We start from the raw sequence: 19,699 nt of genomic DNA on the forward strand, positions 1-19,699 counted from the left end.
GTTTTATTGTTTTGGGGCATGTCTCGTGCTTCTGTTGCATGGTTTTGTTGCTAAGCAAGTCTGCTTGGTTTCGTGGATAAGCAAACCTGCTTTCTTGAGTGATCATTAACTTGGGGGGGTCTCCCATACTTTTTTCTTTACTTACATACACCTAGTGGGATTGACTATTTAATTACCTAAATTTATCCCTTTATTCTGTCCCTATCACAACCAAGGATCACTACTTTCCCAGATGCTGTTCACAGGCTGCATATTGACGAAGGGCAGAGAAAAAGTCCTCATAACTGATGTTTAGGTGGGAAGGCAAAGGGACAATCTCTGTCAGGCTGATGTGCCAGGGCAGAAAGCCTCGTGTGCTGTCCTCAGGACCAAACTTCAGTACTAAATCAGGACCACGGGCACCATTCGAACTAAATAAACGGTCTGATATATCTACATCCAAATCTGTGGATTTCTTTTGCTGCTGGGCTACTAACTGGCAAAAGTCTTGAGCAGCTCTCACAATATCTGCTTTTGCATCTTCTGGGGACAGCACCTTCACTGCCGAATGGCAATCTTCGTCATTACGATTTGCAAATTCTGGTGAGTATTTGGAACCATCTATGTACAGAAGTTCCTGCTGTTGTTTTACATTTTCATCCATCAATCTGGAGTTATTTCTTTTGAAAATTCCTTTGTGGTCGTAGACGCTAATGTAAGAGGTGCCCACTGCCATACATCACACCACGAGGCTTGCGATGTCGGAGAAGCTGGGCTCCTGCTCCTCGGTGATCACCAGGTCTACGTGCACAGGCAGCTTCTTCAAGGAACTGGCGTCCTCGGGCCATTGCAGCCGCGGGTGGGCGGCAAGCGGGGCGGCTTCCCCGCGCGGATGCCTGTGGTCAAAGCTGCTGCTCCCGCCTACAGCCGGGGGCTGGCGGAGCGCGAAACCGAGCGGCGCTAGGACCGCGGCGGAGGCGGCGCAGCAGCAGCTCCGCCAGGTCCAGTTCCAGGTGCCGAACCGCAAGCGGAGCCGGGAAGTGAAAGTGCAGTGCAGGCCGAGCAGAGCCTGTAGCTCCGTCATAGTCTCGTGGCACCCGGGCGTCCTCTCCTCCCCCTCCCCAACCCGCGGCCAGACCGCTTCTTATCCAGCCATCGCCCCGCGTTCCCCGCCCCCCGCCTCCGAACCCCCTTTTCTTTTTTTTTTTTTTTTTTTTTTTTTGAGGTACACGGGCCTCTCACTGTTGTGGCCTCTCCCGTTGCGGAGCACAGGCTCCGGACGCGCAGGCTCAGCGGCCATGGCTCACGGGCCCAGCCTCTCCGGGGCATGTGGGATCCTCCCGGACCGGGGCACGAACCCGTGTCCCCTGCTTCGGCAGGCGGACTCTTAACCACTGTGCCACCAGGGAAGCCCCCCGAACCCCTTTTTATACACTTTTTTTCCCCGAACTCCTTTCTGCTGCCAGCACTTCACCTCGCCCCCGCCGCTAGCTCCCTCCAACACCAGACTGTTTGAACCACGCAGACCTGAGTTTGCACACTGGCTCTGCCAGCCTAAGGGCTTAATTTGAGTCCCAGTTTCCTCCTTTATAAAGTTAGGATAATGCTGCCTCCATCAAACAGTTCTAATGAGCCGAAGTATTGGAAAGGGCTTTGTAAACTTTAAAGCTCCTACCAAGGGTTAGCCATATGGGTAAGATGTCCGTCTAACCTGGATGACTGTCATCCCAAAAGATTACTCTCCATAGTATTTCCTAAGCAAGAAGAAAAGCGATTTTTGAGAGTAAGTTTTGTAATTCACTTACCCTAATCCCATTGGGCAAGAGCTGAATCAACATGTGAATTACAGCCTGGAGGAACGCTTGCTAGAAACATTTTCCAACATTTTTAGCCAAAAAGTTGTTCATTCCTCAGTGTTCTCCCTCTTTTGCATCCCACACCCATCCAAGGACTGACTCAGTCGTAAGGCAGAAGTAGCATGAATTCAGTAGCAACTTTTTTTTTTTTTTTTTAGCCGTGTTGGGTCTTGTTTCTGTGCGAGGGCTTTCTCTAGTTGCGGCAAGCGGGGGCCACTCTTCATTGCGGTGCGCGGGCCTCTCACTATCGCGGCCTTTCTTGTTGCGGAGCACAGGCTCCAGACGCGCAGGCTCAGTAGTTGTGGCTCACGGGCCCAGTTGCTCCGCGGCATGTGGGATCTTCCCAGACCAGGGCTCGAACCTGTGTCCCCTGCATTGGCCGGCAGATTCTCAACCACTGCGCCACCAGGGAAGCCTCAGCAGCAACTTTGTATTTAGCGTCTTCTTATATTCTTACACTGAGCCAGACTTCTTTAGGTAAGAAGAGCCCGGGAACTGGAGGTCTTCAAGAGACCGAATCAGAAGTTGCCAGAGATGTCGGGGATTCAGACATTAGGTGAGAGGTTGGACCAGAGAAACACTAAGATCTCTTCCAACTGTAAAGGTCTACATGGAAGAGTTCCTGCCTCTAGAAGCATCCAATCTAATTAGGGAGATAAGACATGAAGAACATGAAGGTGTTGTAGAGAAAAGGCCAAAATGAGTGACAATGAAGCAAATGCTATACGACCTCAGAGACCAGTGGGAGCTGGAGAGGGGTGCATTCTTTTTTTAAAAAATTTTTATTCATTTATTTTTGGCTGTGTTGGGTTTTCGTTGTGGTGAGCAGGCTTCTCACTGTCGTGGCTTCTCTTGTTGCAGAGCGCGGGTGCTAGGCACGTGGGCTTCAGTACTTGTGTCATGTGGGCTCAGTAGTTGTGGCTTGCAGGCTCAGTAGTTGTAGCTCGCTGGCTCTAGAGCACAGGCTCAGTAGTTGTGGTGCACGGACTTAGTTGCTCCATGGCATGTGGGATCTTCCGGGACCAGGGATCGAACCCATGTTCCTTGCATTGGCAGGCGGATTCTCAACCACTGCACCACCAGGGAAGCCAGGGGTGCATTCTTGGAGGTGAATCTTGAGGTGAAGCTGGAGGGGTTTGTTGGATTGGGAAGGGGAAAGGGAAGAGAAAAATACATTTGTAGCAAGTGGCAATGGATGATATTGTCCAAGGTTGGAATTCAATTCAACAACCATTTACTGAGCGCATCTGTGGGGCAGATAGAAACATAACTCCATATTTTAGTCCTGAAGAAATTCTGAAATATCATCTTGGTGTCAGGCGAGTGACTTCCTCTTCAAACTGGTTGGTTCTATGGACAACAGGGTAGGCTGTTCTTTGATCCAGGGCAGTGATCCACTGGAGTGTGTGGAAACCTGACCCAAGGATGGTCCATCAGCATCATGACAAGAGTGGGCTTCTGGGCTCCTTCCTCCATTTGCTCCTCCAGCCCTCTCAACCCTTTTGCTATCAGTTGCCTACATAAAATCCACTTCTATTGGAACTACCTAGACTATTTTCTGTTTTTCCTAACTGTTCTGATATAGCATTCGACAAACTGATAATTTTAAAAAACAAAATATGGGAATTCCCTGGCAGTCCAGTGGTTGGGACTCCAAGCTCTCATTGCTGAGCGCCCAGTTTAGGTCCCTGGTCGGGGAACTAGGATCCCGCAAGCCGCGCAGTGTGGCCAAAAAATTAAAAAATAAAAAATAAATTTTAAAACGCATTTTATGGTGATAGAAGTAGTCACTGGGCACCCAGAAGAGGCCTTGGACCCACGTAAGGCACAAACACTCATTGGGATAGCACTGAGATTGGTCTGGCTGGGGCAGGGATACTCTGGGATGTGGCTAAGTCGAGAAGGAGAAGGCTGGAGAGATTCACTTTACTGAGTGCTTATTACCAGACTTTCTTCTAGGCACTGGATCTTACATTTTAGCGGGAGAGGTAGACAAAAACAAGTAAACAAGAGATCGCAGGGCTTCCCTGGTGGCGCAGTGGTTAAGAGTCCGCCTGCCGATGCAGGGGACACGGGTTCATGCCCCGGTCCGGGAAGATCCCACATGCCACGGAGCGGCTAGGCCCGTGAGCCATGGCCGCTGAGCCTGCGCTTCCAGAGCCTGTGCTCTGCAACGGGAGAGGCCACAACAGTGAGGGGGCCGCGTACCGCAAAAAAAAAAAAAAAAAAAAGAGATCGCAGATAGAAATAAGCACAAGGAACAATAACATAAGGAAAAGATACAGGGCAATGGTGTGGGAGTGTTCTTGATGGTCACAAAGGGCCTAAGGAAGTGCTAGCTGAGATCTAGCAATTGATGTCAAGGAGACTTCTGTGTGCAAATCTAGATGAAGAGACAGCAAAGAGAACGTGCTGAGGCGGGAATAAGCATTGCATGTTTGAATTACCACTGCAAGGAATGGTGGCAATGTTTCAGCTGGGTGAGGCGTGAGGGTTTAACCCCCTTGAGGCACTCCTTGAAACTGACAGGTATGGTTTAATAAGTCAGCGAATGTGACTTGGGACAACTAAAGTTGGCAGGCTTGGATTAGCTGTCACTCAAGGAAGGGTCGATCCTTGGTCTGTAACTGCCAATCAGGTTGTGGAGATTTTAGGGCAGCCGCAGCCGCAGCAGCAGCAGCAGCACTGCAGTTGAAGGAAGAGTACAGCCTGCTAGTCAGTGGGAGGCTAGAGGCAGCAGCTACCTGTCATTGCTACTTGCTTTCTGGACACTGTTGGGATATCGTAGAGCTCACAAACTCTCACACATGTTCTTAGTTCTGTAGGGGCACAGAGGATCTATTTTATTCTCATATTGTAGATGAGGAAACAGTGAAATGCCTTACCCTTTACCTAGTGAGCTACAGGTTAGGCCGAGACCCATTTTTCGTGACCTCCAGATGAGTGCTTGTTCCTTAAAGAAGGCGGTCATGTGAACTCCAAGATATTAGGGTCAGGACTTTATTTTTTTATTTTTTTTTTTTTTTAATTTTTTTTTTTTAAATTTATTTATTTATTTATTTATTTTTGGCTGTGTTGGATCTTGGTTTCTGTGCAAGGGCTTTCTCTAGTTGTGGCAAGCGGGGGGCACTCTTCATTGCGGTGTGCGGGCCTCTCACTATCGCGGCTTCTCTTGTTGCGGAGCACAGGCTCCAGACGCGCAGGCTCAGTAGTTGTGGCTCACGGGCTTAGTTGCTCCGCGGCATGTGGGATCTTCCCAGACCAGGGCTCGAACCTGTGTCCCCTGCATTAGCAGGCAGATTCTCAACCACTGCGCTACCAGGGAAGCCCAGGGTCAGGACTTTAAAAAGTGGATGTGTGGGGAGAAGCTTACTTCTGTCTCACCCCAACTTTATGTTTTCAGGTGTATCTTGACTCCCCAGCTTCCATTTCCAGACCCACACAATGATGATAGTTAAATGTATGACTGCAAATGCAAGAATATAGCATTTGAATGTGAAACAAATCTGAAATCAATGAAACAGGTAACGTTCTGGAGCAGTGCTGTTCAGTAGAGACATGTCAGCCATGTATGTTACATTTTCTAGTAGCTACATTTTATAAATAAAAAGGGACAGAGTAAATTAATATCTTTAATTTAATTCAATATATCAAAAATATTTTTAAAACAATCAATATAAAATATTAATGAGACAGTTTAAATTCTAAGTCTTCAGAATCTGGTGTGCGTATTACACTTAAGGACATTGCAGTTTGGACTAGCCATATTTCAAGTACTCAATTCGACTTGTAGCTTGGACAGTCTTGGTCAGTGCAGTTCTAGAAGTAGAATTGCTAGTCTTTGAGGCTGACCAGTGTGAAGTTGGCAGACATCTTTTTGGGGACAAGATGTCTTCTAACATCCCTCATGTCACAGGAAATAAGCATATACTAGGCCATCCTTCAAGAAAAGGAAATGAAAAGGAACTATAACTAAGTCAACTTTTTAAATTGTAAAAGATTGTATTGGAAGGGGTCTCTGAGATGACTTAGTCCAGAAGTTGGCAAACTTCAGCCCTGGGTCATATCTGGCTCACTACCTGTTTTTTTTTTTTAATTAATTAATTAATTAATTAATTAATTAATTAGGCTGCGTGGGTTCTCCATTGCTGTGCGCGGGCTTTCTCTAGTTGTGGCGAGCTGAGCTACTCTTCGTTGTCGTGCGCGGGCTTCTCATTGCAGTGGCTTCTCTTGTTGTGGAGCACAGGCTCTAGGTGCACGGGTGTCAGTAATTGAGGCACGTGGGCTCAGTAGTTGCTTCTCGTGGGCTCTAGAGCGCAGGTTCAGTAGTTGTGACGCACGGGCTTAGTTGCTTTACGGCATGTGGGACCTTCCCGGAGCAGGGCTCGAACCCGTGTCCCCTGCATTGGCAGGCAGATTCTTAACCACTGCGCCACCAGGGAAGTTCCTGCCTGTTTTTTTTCTACGGGCTGAGAGCTAAGAAAATGGTTTCTACATTTTTAAATGGTTTAAAAAAACTAAATGAAGAATAATGCTTCATGACGTGAATGTTATATGAAATTCAAAATTCAGTGTCCATAAATTAAAGTTTTTTCAGAACACCTCCACCTTCATTTGCATGCATTTTGTCTATGGCTGCTTTTGAGCTACAACGACAGAGTTGCCACAATGACAAATGACCCACCAAGCTCTTTTACAGGAAATGTTGGCTGACTCCTGCACTGACCAGTCGTTCCCATTCTATTGGTAGGGAACTGAGGCACAAAGAAACGACGGGCCTGAGATCACACAGTCTGCCAGTGGCTTAAATGAGAACTCAGCGGTGCCCTGTTAAGTGTTCTTTTCACTACCCCATCACATAAAAGCAAAAGCTTCTCAGTTTATCATGACAATGTCTGCTTGGTCCTTTTACTTGCATATCTGCTCCTTCTCACCCGCAGGCCTAACCTAGGTTTCCGTAGGGGCGGCTGCATCTGTAACCTCGAGAGGGCAGCACTGGTTAAGGTGACCCCAGAGTGCAACCTCTTATCCGAGAAATAACCAAAATAGAGTATATTGTCCCGACTTTAAAAAAAAAAAAGGAAAAAAGAAAGCAGGTCAAAAAGGGCCTGAGTTGCTTTTGATGATGACATGCATACATACTAGTGCAAATGTAAGACATTTTCAGTTTTTTTTTTTTTTTTGGACAAATTGCCAAAGGTGAGTTCACGCTCAGAAAATCTCCACATCTAGCTGGAATTGAAAGAACAAAAGCCAAATCAGCAGCGAAACAAAGGTAGGCATTTAAGAGAAAAGCACCCACACATTAAAAAAAAAATCTATTTTCTGAGTATTGGGGGAACGTGGAGTGGAAATTAGTTCTCCTCGAGCCCTAGGGACAGTTTTAAGTAGGCGAGTGGAGCTGTGCTCATGACCCAGATTTGTCCTTGTTCTGAGTGGGCTGAAGAAGGGGTTCCATCTCTTCATTTGGGGGATGTCTAATCATAAAATGTGTCTAGTGAGGCTTACAGCCTAGTATCTATGAGGTATTTATGAAGTATCATTAATATTTGCAGGGCTTCCCTCGTGGCGCAGTGGTTGAGAGTCCGCCTGCCGATTCAGGGGACACGGGTTCGTGCCCCGGTCCAGGAAGATCCCACATGCCGCGGAGCGGCTGGGCCCGTGAGCCATGGCCGCTGAGCCTGCGCGTCCGGAGCCTGTGCTCCGCAATGGCAGAGGCCACAACAGTGAGATGCCAGCGTACCGCAAAAAAAAAGAAAAAAAAATTTGCTGTGGGCTGTAAGATCCTTCAGATTAAAAGGTGCCCTGTGCAAGATGCGAGATGGACTGGTGTTACTGTGAGGGCAGATATATTTTGTGGATGTCACCACTGTTGTTTACTGAGGTGTCAGGGGAAAAAAAAGTAGGTTAAGACCAGGTGGCACAGTCTTTCAACGTGACCCAGAACTGGGCCACAGGAACCTGTATAGGCAGACTATCACATCAGATGGTGTAGAGAAATTTCCCCAAGAATGCATAAATCCTCAGAGGCAGAATGGTTAGTTTCATGACACATAATCACGCCTGGAAGAAATCTGGTGGGGCTAATTAGAAAAACACATATGGCACTTCCGACTTTACAAGGAAGGGGACTGAATTGTATTACTCAGCAAATATTTTCCTCAGCCTGAGCTTGACTTCTGAGATTTTCTGAGAACTGAGCATTTTTTCTAAGTAATCCTAAAAGGCCTGGTGCTGGGTAACAGCAGGAACTAGCTGGTAGCCTAATTAAGCATCCCAATACTGCAATACTTAAAAACACTTATAGGAATCCCAATGAGTTCCTAATGTCTAATTCCTAAATTTAATCCTAAAGTGCTCCACTGAATCCTCTTGTATGACCTTGGTTAATTATGTAATATCTAATCACCAGAGATAATGATGAAAAATTGAAAATGATGGCATGAGCTGATTCACTCTCCTTGCAGGTATTCCACCAGGACCAAAGATTAGGGATTCTCCTAGGAATAAAACTTCAGCATATGGGAAATTGCTTTCAAACTCTAGCAATTAAGTGTATTACTTACTTTAGTCCCTGGAATGATAAGAAAATGGAAATGAACTGAACGGGATTTTTTTTTTTTTCCAGTCACAACTCTGGTCCAAATCAGTCCTATAATGTGGGAAGACCATATAGAATTATCATGAAAATAGTCTGGTGTACTTGGAGTATGTTAAGAAATTCTCAGCAGAAATATCATTATGTTTAAACCTTTTTTCTTTTACCTAGAAAAGTAAATCCACAACTCCAATACTGTATTTTCTTTGGAAATTATAAATTACCAGAAAATAAAACAAAGACAGGAAGAAAGAAAAGAAAAAGAGAGGTATTATACCACTCATATGCCCAGTATTGTAAATATAACTTGGAACTTAATTTACGACATTGCATAAAGCTAATTGACTTAGATGGTTTTGGTTTTCTGGCCTTTGTATATTTTTGTCAGTTCTGTAATGATACATGGTTTATAGGATCAAATCCTATTTTACAAATTCAAATACAAAGGTTGTATTCCACCTTTGAATTTCAAACCAGTTGACAGAATCTTTAGGTCTTGGTATATCCCTCAAAAGAAAAAAAATCCAACTTAACAATGACTCTGTTTCCATATTTATATTGTATTTCTCATTTAAGGAGTCAAAAACTCAGTGGACTTTACTCCAACTCTTTCTAACATAATACCTTGGATTTCAATAGCATTTCTCAGATTGTAAACTACTTTTACATCCACTCTCTCATTTCATTGGGTCTTTAGAACAACCCTGTGGGGTAGGTATGGCATACATAGTACAGTTCTTTAACAGATTAATTTCCAAAAATTAATTCAATGAATATTTATTGAATGGCTACTGTTTGCCAGACACTCTTTTAGATAATGACCATTCAGTGGAATATAAAACACACCAAGAGCCTGCAAAAAATGTTTGTGATTTGCCCAAGACCATAGAAAGTAAATCCAAAACCTTTTGACTGTTCCCATCCTCAGTTGGAAAAACGGAGCATGAAAAACGTACTTATCTCGACTCTGTCTCTTAGTACAGTAGTGACATTTCTTGTACAGACTTGCTCACCAGCATTTGCTCCCATACATTCCAGCTTCTGGTCTTTCACTAGATCAACTATTTTATACTCCCAGCTAAGGTCAATTCCTTGGGACTTCCCTGGTGGTCCAGTGGTTAGGAATCCTCCTTCCAATGGAGAAAAGTGGGCTCGATCCCTAGTCAGGGAACTAAGATCCCACATACCGCTGGGCAACTAAGCCCGAGTGCCACAACTACTGAGCTCATGCGCCTCAACTAGAGAGAGAAAAAACCTGCATGCCACAACTAGAGAGAAGCCTGCGTGCCGCAACGAAAGATCCCACACGCTGCAACTAAGACTCGACGCAGCCAAAAATAAATAAATAAAATAAGTCTTAAAAAAGAAAGTATTGAAATTTCTTCCCCCTTAAAAACAAACTTCTCGGGAATTCCCTGGTGGTCCAGTGGTTACGACTCTGCACTTTCACTGCCGAGGGTGTGGGTTCAATCCGTGGTTGGGGAACTAAGATCTGCAAGCCGCGCAGTGAGGCCCAAAAGAAAAAGAATAAATAAAATAAAAACAAACTTCTCTGAATCCTATTTCCCCCAGCCATTCCCCCTTACCAGTGACCACTCCATTTATCTTCTCTTCTTTCACAGCAAACTGCTCCCATTCTCTAATTTATAAGTCAAATAAGTATTTATGGAACAGATGCAGAATAAATGAACTAGGAATGTTTCACATGAAGATAAGTAAGTTTGAATATTCAGAGGACTTGTAACAAACAAACAAACAAAAAACTGGTTTGGGCTTCCCTGGTGGCGCAGTGGTTGAGAGTCCGCCTGCCGATGCAGGGGACACGGGTTCGTGCCCCGGTCCGGGAGGATCCCACATGCTGCGGAGTGGCTGGACCCATGAGCCATGGCCACTGAGCCTGTGCTCCGCGGCAGGAGAGGCCGCAGCGGTGAGAGGCCTGCGTATCGCAAAAAACAAACAAACAAACAAAAATAACTGGTTTTATATTTCTCCAAAAGGGAGAACTGTAACCAGTGGTTAGAAACATCCAGCATAATATTTGCACATATAGTTTCAATTTCTCCAATACAATGGATGCTACACTTTTTCTTTCCTTTTTTATTTTTGTACGCGGGCCTCTCACTGTTGTGGTCTCTCCCGTTGCGGGAGCACAGGCTCCGGATGCGCAGGATCAACGGCCATGGCTCACGGGCCCAGCCGCTCCGCGGCATGTGGGATCTTCCCGGACCGGGGCACGAACCCGTGTCCTCTGCATTGGCAGGCGGACTCTCAACCACTGCGCCACCAGGGAAGCCCGATGCTACAGTTTTTCAAAGTAAGAAATGAGATATCTTTTTCTTAAAAAAATAGTATTCTTGGACCTTCCAAGGAAGTCGATTTTTCATGACATATCCTCCACACCAGCAACTGATGCACTCATACCATCAGAAATACATCTCAAGTCAACTAACTGGTTTGTTAAGGAAGTGGTCTTTTGTTCCTCAGTTATATTTTAAGTTCCACATCAGGGATTCTCAGGAGGTATGAGAAAAGTCCTACAAAGCAGACATATCAGAATCCCTGGAATTCTGATATTCCATTCTAGGGAGACAGTCTCCCTTCAACCCCTGAATGAATCACTTACCAGTACAAATCAGTATGAATTGATGGAAGTATAGTCTGTGCTAGTACAAGAGAGTAACTAGAAAATATAAACTACATAATGAGCTAGACTTCATAAGTAGAAATTGTTTCAACAATTATTAAGCATAAATGTTTCAGGATAAAATATACATAATACTTTATATTTTATCACAGGCTCCAATAAGGAATGATTAAGTAATACAGTTGAAAGTAAAAATTTTAACGTCTGTATTTATCAGAACACAAGATTCTGAAGGTGGAGCTTGAGCCCAGGATGATAAACACATTTCAAATAAAGCATGTAGCAAAACTAGTTAACTGTTGTTCATTGGGGAACTACAGCAGGCTCCAATATGACAGATGGAGAAAACCTGTTAAAAGGAAACTTCTGGGCACTTAACTTCTAGGGCATTACCATTCTTGTGATGGAGTCAGTTTGTCATCATTGTTCTAATACTTTTACAGAAGTCCAACAAAAGTTGCAAAGTCATCAGCAATTATTGAAGTATACACTTGAGAAACCAGGGTAAAGTCTGCCTTGTTGCATCTCTAAGCACTGCATGACTGGCTGGCTGAATCGCCTCAGACCACTGGTGAGCATCAATACTTATATAAATTCCAGGAAAATCTCTCTACTAGATTCTTTGTCCTACTAACCAAATTCTTCTAAGTACTGACCAAATTCCAAGTTCAGAATTTTCAGATATTTTAAGATAGTATTCTTTTCCAAAGAAATCGTGTATTATTCAGATCATTATGGAACAGAGGCTAGCAGCAGGCCATATCTTGAGAGTGTAATAATTCTTCCAAAAGCCTAAAGGTTTTGAGTTTCTGATTCTTGCACTGATCCAGGAACTTTTTGAAACTGACAGTACTTTATATCATCATAGTCCCTTGGCATCTTTCTCTCCAAGTCCACTGTAGTACTTTTCCAAAGGTCAGACTTCATATACTAATTTTTTTTCTTCAACCCAGTCCAATCAAGCTTTGGTTCCCTCTGCTCCATTAAAACTGCTCTTGCCAAGATCACCAGTGACCTCCACGTTGCTCCAAGAGTCAATTCTCAGGCCTCACCTTAACCTCTCAGCAGCATCCCACAGTTGATTACTTCCTCCTCCTTCAGATATTTTCTTCACCTGAATTCCAGGACACTATTCATCTCTTGGTTTTCCTCCTGCCTAACTGGTTTGTTCCTACTCAGTTGCTCTGCAAGTTCCTTTCTTCTGAGACCTCTTAAGTGAGAAATGCCTCAGGGCTTTCCTGGTTCTCTTTCCTTCTGTATCTAAACTTACTCTCTTGGTGATGTCATTCAGTTTCAGACTTTAAATGCCATTTATATGGTGACAACTCCCAAGTACACACGTATACACGATTATGCATTATATATATATATGTAAAATATATCTTCAGAACTTCATCCTGAAGTAGACTCATATCCAACAGTCTACCTAATGTCTCCATTTGAATATTTAATAAATATCTCAAATTGAACACGTCCAAAACTGAACTCTTAATATTCCCCTGGATAATTGTTCTGTCTAGTGTTTCCTATTTCAGATGATTGCAACTTGATCTTTCTAGTTGCCCAGGTGAAAAACCTCAGGCTCATCCTTGACACCTTTTATGAACTCTGTATTCAATCCATCAAAAAGTCTTCTTGGATTTACCTTCAAAATATATCCAGGATCCCTTAGTCAATAAAGCTCTCTTATTTTTCATTTGGGTTACTGAAAGAGCCTCCTTTCTAGGTTCCTGCTTCTATCCTTGATCTTTTTTTTTTTTTAAATTAATTTATTTTATCTTTGGCTGCACTGGGTCTTCGTTGCTGTGCATGGGCTTCCTCTAGTTGCGGTAAGCAGGGGCTACTCTTCGTTGCGGTGCGAGGGATTCTCATTGCGGTAGCTTCTCTTGTTGTGGAGCAGGGGCTCTAGGTGCGTGGGCTCAGTAGTTGTGGCGGAAGGCCTTAGTTGCTCCGCGGCATGTGGGATCTTCCCAGACCAGGGCTCGAACAAGTGTCCCCTTCATTGGCAGGCGGACTCTTAACCACTGCGCCACCAGGGAAGCCCCTATCCTTCATCTCTTATTCTCAGTGCTTCTCAAAACCTAAGTCATATCATGCAACACCTCACCAATTAAAAGCCAAAGTGTTCCTGCTATGGCCTACCAGGTAGTATAGATCTGCCTCTCACTCCCTTTACCTCTTTGACACCCATCATATCTTATACTCTCTCCCTTGCTCATTCTGTTTCAGCCACACTGGTTTACCTTGCTGTTTTTCATGTGCCCGTCATGCTTCTACCTCAGGGTCTGTGGACTTGCTGTTCCCTCTCCCTGGAACCTCTTCCCTAGATATCCATATCTAAGAAAGAAGACCCTTAGCTCCTTCAAGTCTTCAGTATTTTCTTGAGGCCTACCCTGGTTGCCCCATTTGAAACGCCAACACATGCTTCCTCTCTCTTATCTTTATATTTCACCATCTTACTGCTATTATTTAATTTCCTTTTTATTATATTTATTGCCTCTTCTTCCCCTCTCCCCCACAATAAACTTCATGCGAACATGAGGTATTTGTTTTATTCAGCAATGTATCTTAAGTATTTAGAATAGGATCTGGCACAAGGGTGATGCTCAAAAATTATTTGTTGAGTAAAGACCCTGATTTTAGAAGTCTTATTGATGTATTGTCTAGCTAGGCCATTTAAACTGGGATGCCAAAATGATAAGCCTACAGGTTTCATGTAATCTGCACAACTGTCTTGTTTTAGGGATGACCATATATACTCTGGCAGGACAAACAAATGTTGGGCTGTTCAGGAGTGTTTTTTTTTTTTTTTTTTTTTTGCCGTACGCGGGCCTCTCACCGCTGTGGCCTCTCCCACCACAGAGCACAGGCTCCGGACGCACAGGCTCAGCGGCCATGGCTCACGGGCCCAGCCGCTCCGCGGCATGTGGGATCCTCCTGGACCGGGGCACGAACCCGTGTCCCCTGCATCGGCAGGCGGACTCTCAACCACTGCGCCACCAGGGAAGCCCAGGAGTATTTTTAATTTGTAGAGATATATTTCTATTTTTCTAAAAAATATACTGTTGGCTGCAAGGATTTGTTCTTTGAACTCCACTACTTCTGAAGTGCTGAGCTTCTCAGTTTTGCCTCAGAAGGGAAAAGACTATTACAGCATGTGGGAGTGCTTAACTACAGCCAAAAATATTTTGAAAAACTTCTCATATTACTGAAGTCTTTAAAGAAGATCATTTATCTTTTCCAGGAAAAGGTTATTATTGTTTTAAATTTGCTTCTATGCCAGAGTTTGACATGAAAAGCTATCCTTTCCTGGAACAATGAATAGAGATATTTAATATTTCTATATGTTGTTTAGAAAAGTTGCACACAAGCTTCACCAAATGCCAAAAAATAAAATCAAAGGCATGAGCCAAAGAGGCCTAGCACATACCACTTCAATTCTACACCGGCTGTCTTAAGGATCTGGGTATAATTAAAGGTTTTGGTTAACACTTCATTTCTTTCGGGGAACACAAACTGCTACAAATTAATTCAAAACCTGTTTTAGAATAAGAAAGAAAAACTAAAGGAACAATGGATTGGTAATCCTGGAATTCACTAGTCCTGCCTGCTTTGACAAAGTGAAGAGACCCAGGACTACATATACAAAAGTATTTTCACTCCTGGGGCAGATTATGAGACTATGAAAAGTTGGAAAACGTTTTGAGGCCAACAATAGGAGAAGGGGAGAATGGGGAGGAGAGTTATTCCTGAATTTCTGTTCGACTGTTTTGCAAATGTATGGCATTGGTCATAAGGGAGAAGTGAACAGTGCAAGACACTACCTACTTTTTTTTTTTTAAGTGATGTCACTTTTTAAGTTAACCATTTTTTAGAGCAGTTTTAGGTTCACAGCAAAATAGAGCAAAAAGTACAGAGTTCCTATATGCCCCGTGCCCTCCACACACACAGCCTCTCCAACTACCAACATCCCACATCAGAGCAGTAAATTTGTTACATTTGATGAGCATACAGTGACACATCATCACCCAAAGTCCACAGTTTACATTAGGGTTCATTCTTGGTACTGTAAGTCTATGGTTTTGACAAACATATAATGACACATATCCACCACTGTATCACTGCCCTAAAAAGCCCCTGCTCTGCCTACTCATTCATCCCTCTACACTAACCCCTGGCAACCACTAATCTTTTTACTGTCTTCGTAGTTTTGCCTTTTCTAGGATACAGTTGGAATCATATAGTACATACATAGATACTACCTACTCTTAAGAATGTACGAATTGCGGGACTTCCCTGGTGGGACAGTGGTTGACAATCCGCCTGCAAATGCAGGGGACACGGGTTTGAGCCCTGGTCTGGGAAGATCCCACAAGCCGCGGAGCAACTAAGCCCGTGCGCCACAGCCACAACTACTGAAGCCTGCGCGCCTAGAGCCTGAGCTCTGCAACAAGCCACGACAATGAGAAGCCCGCGCACCACACGAAGAGTAGCCCCTGCTCACCGCAACTAGAGAAAGCCCACGTGTAGCAACGAAGACCCAACAACGAAGACCCAATGCAGCCAAAAATAAATAAATAAAATGAATGGGATTAGTGCCAAAAAAATACGAATTGCAAACATTTTTGTGTAAAAAAGGATGTGCTTTTGTGTTAAATGTAATAGCTAAAGATGTGAAATAAGTACTCGTTTTATAAATTAAAAAAACTCGAATTAGAATTGTTTAAACATACTTCTATGTCTGTACAAAGTGAAAGAAAGGTTGTGCAATCATTCTCTGAATTTCAACTGCTTGGCTAATTAGGGGCATGATATTTTGTTGGCATTATTAGGATACCATATTCTAATTTCCCAATAAAACTAATAGTTTCATACTATTTAATTTTGGTTGTGTAGGCAAAAAGTAACAGCATTTAAAAATAACACATTTCAGGGACCTCCCTGGTGGCGCAGTGGTTAAGAATCCGCCTGCCAATGCAGGGGACACGGGTTCAAGCCCTGGTCCGAGAAGATCCCACATGCCCCGGAGCAAGTAAGCCTGTGCGCCACAACTACTGAGCCTGCGCTCTAGAGCCCGGGAGCCACAACTACTGAGCCCACGTGCCACAAGTACTGAAGCCTGCGTGCCTAGAGCCCGTGCACCACAACAAGAGAAGCCACCGCAATGAGAAGCCTGCGCACCACAACGAAGACTAGCCCCCGCTCGCTGCAACTAGAAAAAGCCCGTGTGCAGCAACGAAGACCCAGCACAGCCAAAAATAAATAAGTAAATAAATTAAAAAATATACATTTCAGTAAACCAACTATACCCCAATATAAAATAAAAATTAAATTTAAAAAGAAAAAAAATGTTTCATAAACTCTCACAACGAAAAGAATGTACAGTATTCTGCTTTATAGAAATCTTGGGTATAAAAAATCAAAACTCTGTGCAGTGCTTTTAGTCATACTGGAACTGAAATAAAATTTGGAATCTAACATCCACTCCTCAGACACTTCTTTCATCTGGAAGCCATCAAATCCTGATCTGTTCCCTCAACAACAAATATATTTTTTACATTTCCATCCTATCATTATAGCTTAACCCCCCTATTATTGAAACAGATAACCGCCTATAATTAAACGTAGTAAGAAGAAGAAGAAGAAAGAAAAACCTACTGTAGCTGTGACACCAAAAAACTTGAGCCAGAAAAGCCTGGCTAAATTATGAACTCAGGCTACTGTGGGAAAAAAAAAAAAGTTAAACAAAAATACCTTGTACACAAAGCAAGTCTAGAAGACAAATTCAGCAGCATTACTGTTGAATTTCCTGGCTTTGTTGATTCGAGTCGCAAAGTTAAGATTAACAATGCCAAGATTCATATTTAAATATGTCCCTTGAAATCAGGAAAATAGCTCTTTCAGGATTTCAAATGATACTGGAAGGCACAGAACGGAGATTTTATTGAGTCAATTTGTTATTCACATACTCACAAAGGATTTTAAAAAGAAGTTAAATGGAAGATATTCTCAATAGACAGAAATAAGACATTCCAATCTATTGTTCCAGTTTATAGCTCAGATATAAATAATAGGCTATAAAACCTGATCTGAAAATAGTTGCGCAGTGCGTGCTTCACAGCCAGCCAATGAAAAGCAACGTCTCGTTTCTCCTGCAGCTGACAGCCCTCCAAAGACACTACTTTTTTTTTTTATTTTTATTTTTAAAGAGACCAACCTCTCGGTTACACTGGCGTTTAGCACCTTTGTTGGGTCTCCCAGCTCCGCAGTTTTAACTTCTATTTGCGGAACGCCACTGTGATTCAAGGCACGGCATTCCAGCGGGCTTAGTACCCCCGGCAGCACAGGGCTGCAGAAAACGCCTTCACTCTCAGGGTGAAATTACAGCTTCCCACGCTCCAGTTCGGAGCGCTGCCTTGTAAAATCGATCCCTTTCACATTGCAAGGGTGGGGGTGAGCAGTCCCACTTTTCAAGGGCTTAGAGAGCAGGAAGAATTCGGGACTCCTCCGTGCACGGCTCTCGGAGCTTTCCAGAGGTTCACACGCCGCGCGCACCCGGTGCGTGTCCGGGGCGGGTCGCGGCACTGCTCGAGCCGAGCCCCGAGCCCAGAGGCGAAGAACAAAGGGAATTCGCCCGCCTTCGCTGCCGGAGGCAGCCCGCGCGTGTTCGCCGGCCCCGCCCCTCCGCCCCCGCCCCTGCGGCTGCGCGAAATGGCGGCCACACCACAAAATGGCAGCCCGAGCGGGCCCAGGCGGAGAAATGAAAGGCGCCGCGGGCCCCTCCCCCACAGCGCAGCAATGCCAGGCCGAGCTTTCTCCTGATGGCAGTCGGAGGCCTCGGCCTGCCTCCCTAGCCCCACGGAGACACCACGGCCTCCCCGCGGCGCCCCGCCGGGCAGCACGGTCCGCCACCCCGCCTCGAGTCCAAACGACGCAGCGGCTTTATGCCTGGACTGCCTCTGCTCTTCCAAACGGGCCCCGCTTCAGGAGGCTCTTACTTAAGGGGGTACAAACTGGAAAGAACTGAGCGTGGCACACCTGCCGGGCGACCCTTGCCCGCCCAGGACGCCCCTCGGGCCGGGCGCGGGGAGGGAGCAACCTTTCCTAGGGTCTCCACACTCGCAACTTTAGCTCCAGGTCACCAAAGTAAAGAGAGGAAAGGGGTGATCAAAGAGGCCCCCAAATGAGGGGGAACTAAGGAACCAGGGGCCAAAGCCCCAGACCACTCCTTCAGCAGCCACGTCGAACCCCAACGCACTGAGCCCACACCCGAGAGCGCAGCGAAGAGCCGCTGGTGGCCCATCGTGCGCGGGCAGCTCCAGAGCGCGGATGTCGGCTTTCCCTCCACCACGCAAACACCCAGTGAGCATTTTAGGTTTTTCATCGTTCCCCCCTGCCCTCTCCCTTCTCCCTGTGGTGAGGGGCCTCGGGGGCTGGGCACAGGTACAGGAAGGAGCGGCTGCTGTGGTCCCCATGCTATTTCCCCTGGCGTAAGGGTCTCGGTGGGCTTGGGCTTTGCCTTGGTCGTGGCTTGATGGAGGCAGGGTGGTGGCGGTGTGCTTTGGATTTTTCGCTTTTCTTTCTCTCAAACGCTCGCTTCCCTGCGCTCCCCATCCCCCAGCTTCCCCCGAGCTCCGTCTTTCCAGAAACTTCTCAGGGAAACTCAGCAAAAAGCCGTAGGCTCCGACACCACCTTCCTCCCGGAGCATGCGCAACGCCCTGGGCGGCTAGCTCAACGCCCGAGTGTACGAGTGTGAGAGTCGCAGGTGTGCGCGCGCGCGCTCGCCTTGCGGGGCGGGGCGGTTCTCTCACAATGAAGGGAATAGGTTTTTCTCCCCTCCCCCAACGTTCCGTCGTTGCGCAAGCGCGTTGAGCCAACTCCCCTGGATTTTGAGAGTAGTGGGGGAGGGGCAGGCCCAAGGCGCCGGAGTCGCTGCTCCGCGCGCCTGCGCACTGGGTTGTCTTGGCCGCGATTTTTCCGCGCAGCTTGTGGTAGTGTCTTTGATGGTGAGGTGCGTCTGAACGCTTCGGTTGTGCCCTACTCACTGTGTCCTCTATTTCCCCTCGCGGAAACTGTAGCCTCTTGAGGGGTTATTAGTTACGTCCCGCGAGTTTCCTGGAGATTGGCCTTCCCTTTGTGTCTCAGGGCTAAGGTTGCACCGTGTCTCGTTGGCCCCCTTCCACTCCTGCCTGTGCCAGGACCCCAGACTGGAATCGGTGACTGGAGTGTGTTGGAGCTTTCTCCCAAGTGGGGGAAACAGCTCTGGCCGAAGGACTGGGTGATGGCCGCGCTGGCTTCCATCAGGAACTGCCTGCAGTTCTTGCTTACTGAGCCAAAATAAAGGTGTTCTTTATTTGGTACGCTGCCCTTGGTCCTCGACGCCAGCCTCTGCTCGGGCTGGCGGGGCTGGCTGCTGGGTTGGTCCTCCGTGTAAGGATACAGACAAAGAAAGGGCCTTGGCGTACCGCTCTGTCTCCATTTGCAGAATTGAGCTTGGAGCGTGGTAACCATAGTAACCGCATTTACTCTCTTAAGATGCCTATTGTTTTGTTCTCCGTTTCTCTTCCTTTGGGAGTGTGATGGAAATTACTGCCAGAGTTGTAGGTTCTTAACCGGCCCCC

The 19,699-nt window shown here is 45.7% G+C and overlaps 1 pseudogene; it reads right to left on the minus strand.

Annotated features, from left to right (window-relative positions):
* Positions 1-220: 220 nt before the first annotated feature.
* Positions 221-18,380, minus strand: LOC132502492 (dehydrodolichyl diphosphate synthase complex subunit NUS1-like; annotated as a pseudogene).
* Between the last annotated feature and the right edge of the window lie 1,319 nt (positions 18,381-19,699).

The sequence above is a fragment of the Mesoplodon densirostris genome, chromosome 2, assembly GCF_025265405.1.
Source record: "Mesoplodon densirostris isolate mMesDen1 chromosome 2, mMesDen1 primary haplotype, whole genome shotgun sequence".
Classification (NCBI taxonomy): domain Eukaryota; kingdom Metazoa; phylum Chordata; class Mammalia; order Artiodactyla; family Ziphiidae; genus Mesoplodon; species Mesoplodon densirostris.